The following is a 5,187-nucleotide window of genomic DNA, read 5'->3' as shown; positions in this document are numbered from 1 at the left end:
TGAAAATCATTCATGGTCCCTCAACAAATTTTTATTTCATTTGTAACACCCCAAAATTTTAAATTTTATTATTTTATGAGCATTTTTGGTATTTTAATTTTATTTAAATTTTAAAAATTTTTTTGAGATTTTTTGGATTTTAAAAATCGGGTTCGATTTTTCGAAAATATAAACTTTGATGATTTTTAAAAATTAATTTAAAGACCACGTGGCAAAACTAAAAATATATTTGGAGTCTACGTATTTTTCTGAGTTTTCTAGAAATTTTTCGAAATTTTTGGATCTCGTTTTCGGTCCCGAGGCAGAGTAAAAATTCAAAAATTTTGTATTCCAAATCGAACCGGCCAAATCGAACCTGACCGGATCGGACTGGTCGAATCGGACCGGCTCTTTTTTCTTCTTCTTTTTTCTTCTGCGCGTCCCGACCTCCTCCCCTTCTCTCTCTCTTTTCTCTCTCCTCCCTCCTCCCCTTGCCGCGCTGCCACCTCCCTTGCCTTCCCACCTAGCCGGCGCGCCGCCTCAGCCCTCCCCCACGGCCGGCCGCCTCCTGGAACGCCAGAAAACGGCTCCATAAATAACGCGCACCGCGCGCGCGACTCCTCGGCTTCCCGGCCAAAATCCGGCCGATCCGGCCACCAATTGGACCGGGTCTTGTGTCTAAAATCATCTACTCGTCGAGAGCTTTCCATAGACACCAAGAACACCGAAATCCATCTAGCGGTTTGTCCAATTTTTGCCCGGGAAATTTTAGCCCATTTTGATTTTCGGGCTAGATTTCTCGCAAACCGTGAATCCCACGAAAAAACTGAGAGTACCAGAGCGCTCCACTCGTCGAGAGCTTCACGGCGACATAAATTTCAAATTTTTCCGATACCGTTTTTCGGTGGGTCCCACAGAACTTCGCAGTGTCTTTTCGAGCATTAAATGAGCTTAGAAAATTCTGAAAAATTTATGTACTAACCCCCGTGTTGTGGGCTTCGTGTAGGTATCCTCAATTCGCGAAAATTCGACGATTGGTAGTGCAGTGAATTTACGGCGAACAGGACCAGTTCTGGAAAAGTCTCCGAATTGGGCCGAGGTTTTGTAACACCCTAAGTTCGGTGAGTGCGTTATTGCTCGGTGACCAGTCTTTGTCGGACACTAGGATGCCTAGAACCACACTTCAATGAGTGAGGAGACATAAAATAATGAAATACAAGAAAAGAAAGTACAAGAAAAACAAAGGAAAAATGATAGCAAAGAAATGTGATCAAGTTAAGCAGTAGGAAACCTAACGATGGGTGACCTTTGGGAAGTCACGGCGTGGACCGTTGGTAGCTGCGAGGAACCACAGAAAACATTTTTAGGACATAAATAGACCCGTATTGAAGTATAAATCTCATTAGAAAGATTAAAGAAAAATTAAATAATTAGTACAAAGAAAAGTGAGAAATCGAAAAACAGACAAAACCCGGTAATACCGAAAAATCGGGAATGCCACCTGAACAGGGGCATTATGGTCATTTGACATCCCGAAGTGTCTTTTGACCTAAATGTCCATTAAAAATAAATAATATTACACTTAGAAAATGAAATGAAAAATTAATTTGGTGGTACATAAAGTAAATGGCCAAAAATGGAGTGAAAAATGTGTAAATAACACATTTAAGCATTATTATATAATTAAATGAGTAAGTGGACCACTAAAGGATTAAATTAAACATAAAATGTGGCTGATGTAAGTCAACTAAACCCATCAGAATGTTCATCTTCCTCATTTCATAAACATTGCCGAATTGAAGAAAATGGGAACCACCATGGCCATTTTTCATGCAAGCTCATCTAACCACTCATTTCACTTCTAATCACTTGAGTTCCTTCATCAAAAATGGTCTACACATCACAAGGAAGATATTGATACCAAATTTGAGAAGTTTGGTGAAGGTTTAGCAAGTTACAATCAAAGGTAAGTTTACATTTTTGAGAATTCCTTTGTTAAACTTTATGTTCATGTAATGGGTGTTAGTTTGGTGAAGGAAATTTTAAAGTTTAAATAGTTATTGAGATAGCCATTTTTGGACAGCCATGGGGTCACACATTTAATGATTTATTATGCATATAATTGATGAGAAATAATGTTGATCTTGGTGATTTAATATCCTAGTGAATTATTTCACATATATATGGTGATTTATGCACTTGGATGGGAATTAGTAAATTGTAGGGCACTTTGATGTTGAAGGACAATTTTCGGCAGCTTGGGAACACTTGAGTAAATGTATGTATTCATGGAAGTAGGCAGAATATTGACCTAGAAGGATTGATGGATATGTATGTAGATTGATATTGTAAAGTGTATGTAAGATTTGTAATGGTTAGGTGTGTATGTAATGGTACTTAGAATTTGTAAATGTGAATTATATTTGGTGTGTTGAGGGTAATTGTAATCTGCCCAAAGTAATGTTAATGTAAAGTAGAATATGCTTTTGGTAATGTACCAAAACAGATTGGTAGGGAAGTGAACAAATTGCAAGGTAAATGTGTGTGATTGATGTGTGTTAAGCAAAGTAACCAAGGGCAGTGTACATTTTAGCTAATAAGTTTAAATGTGTAACCTCAATCGGTATGAGACCAATTGGAGGTGGAACTAGGCACAAAATGTGCCAACTTTCATTGAGAAAACATACCAAAATTCTGCTTGCAAGGTGACCTAAGAAAATGACCAATTCGGATTAGGTGCAATTAGGACCTGAAAAATGACCAATTGGGCAGCAGTGAGTGTTTAGGCCATAACTCACTCAAAACAGGTCCAATTGACCTGAAATTTTAACCATGAATAGTTAAGACCCATAACTACAAGTCTTATGAAGACACCAAAGCCCAGAAATGACCATAAGCAAGTCAAACAATTTGCACAAGTTCGGGTCCAAAAACTGGCCGAACCAGAGTTGACCAAATTGACCCAAAATTGACCTAATTTGATACCAATTGACCAGCAATAGTGTAATGACCATAACTTGGTCTACTTAACTCGGATTGACCTAAAATTTTGCACCGCGGTCCATAAGACCTAGATCTACAAGTTTGTAGTTTCGACCGAGACCCAAAAACTGAGGGAACTAGATCGTCCGGCTAGGTCAAACCAGTGTCCCGGAATCCAGCAATTTGCATTAAAATGCACTAAACAAAAAAATGACTTTGGTAAAACGTACCAAACCTAAAACCCTATCGAATGTGACATATTAACGACACTAAAACCTAATTTACCTAAAAGCATAGCGAGGGTCGGTATATTAGGTGATTAAGTGAATAATTGAGTTCGATGCATTATTTACCAAACACCATCGATAGAGACGATTTAATTTAATCTTGAAACACTTCAAATTGTGTTTCTCGATTAACAAGGACTCGGCAAAGGAAGGAAACACCGAGTCCGGACCGAAGGGCGATCAGATGTTTGTGCACAACGGCTATTACTTTTGAATTTTTCAATCGAAATAAATTATGACTATTTGTATATTATTGTTTTAAATTGTGGAAATGTGTTTGGTGGACACTTATTGATTGAAAAACATTGTGAATGGTTTGAAACTGTGAAAATTTGTTTGAATGATATTGATGGATACTTATTGATTGAAAAGCACTGTAAATGGTTTTTGTGGAAATTGAAGTGAATTACGAATTGTGTTGCCATTTTGTGAATGAAATTATAACTTTGGAAATTTATTGGATTCTTACGGATCATTTGAATAAAATGTTTGGAATTGTTTTGACTCACAATTGGCATGACACGGATATTATGTTCCTCCTCCATTAATGGGGTGAGTGTGATTATTCCTCCCTCTTTGACTTATCAGTCTGGGGTGAGTATGATTATGTTCCTCCCTCTTTGACTTCCCAGTCTGAGGTGAGTATGGATGAGTACTCATTAGATAGCTAGCTTCCTCCCTCATTGATTTCGATTATTGGGGTGAGTATGTCTTGTCGTGGTGTACAACACGGCATATATGGAAAAATTTGTGTCATGACCTAAATTGTGTTATTGATTGGCAACATTGTATTATTCAATTATTTGATCGAATTGTGTTATTGATTTGCAAAACGATATTATTCAGTTATTTGATCAATTGTGTTATCGATTTGCAAAAAGGTATTATTCAGTTATTTGATCAAATTGTGCATGAATTGACAATACGGTATTCTTAAACTATTTGACTAAATTGTGTTATTATGAATTTTGATAATTTGTGAATTGGAGTTTAAATTCCTTATGACATTCATTGTCTTGAATTTAACCATGGTTTTAAGTATCCACTATTGATATGATTTATGAATTGTGATTTAAAATTTGTATTTGGTTAATGTTGTGCACCACTGAGACATTGTCTCGTGATAGCTTTATTCTTTGTCAGTAGAGAGATAGGCAGGCGTGAGACTAAGTGCTAGTACCATGATGAGAGATTTTTGGGTATAGTGAGTATACCATATGTGGCATTTTGTCTTGTAATGTATATTCACTGTATGTATATTTTGTTCTTGGTTTTGAGCGATTGTAAATTTAAGTTGTATGATAAAGTTGTAAAATAATTATGAGTTATTTGGCTTGTAAAAATTGTGTTATATTTTTGTATCTTAGTCTTTGAAAATCACTTGGGATTTGACTTGAGAAATGTGTTGTGTTGATAAAAATGTTGGAGTTGAGATTTGAAAATATATTGAAGTGTTTTTTTCTGAGTTTTACGAAGAATTGTTTTGTCCAAAATACAGATGGCACTCTGCCAAAATTTTCTGAGATACTCCAAATAAATCAAATGAGTTAGTTGTTTCACTTCAGTTCACCAAAGTCTTTCACACCTGTAAATAGTGCTCACCACTATAAAAGATGTAAGAAAAGTTTTTAAAATCCCTTGTAGTGTATTTAATGGATTATTAGTACGGAGTTGGTAATTCATTAGGTATACTACGGGATCATGTTATGCCTTCTGAGAGGGTAGGGTGTGACATGTTTTAGTAGTATCGAGCAAAGTTTTTAAATTACTTTTCACTTGTTACTTGAATATTCTTTCTTCACAATTACAAGCTGCTCAATATCATTGTTTGATACATACAAGACATTACATTATAAATATGCACTAACGGAGGAAATCTCCTTGTATTATTATGCAGAGGTCTAAAATCCTCGAATTAACTATGGAAGAGGATGATCGT

Source organism: Hevea brasiliensis, chromosome 12 (assembly GCF_030052815.1).
Source record: "Hevea brasiliensis isolate MT/VB/25A 57/8 chromosome 12, ASM3005281v1, whole genome shotgun sequence".
Lineage (NCBI taxonomy): Eukaryota > Viridiplantae > Streptophyta > Magnoliopsida > Malpighiales > Euphorbiaceae > Hevea > Hevea brasiliensis.
Note: the sequence above shows the minus strand (reverse complement) of the source record.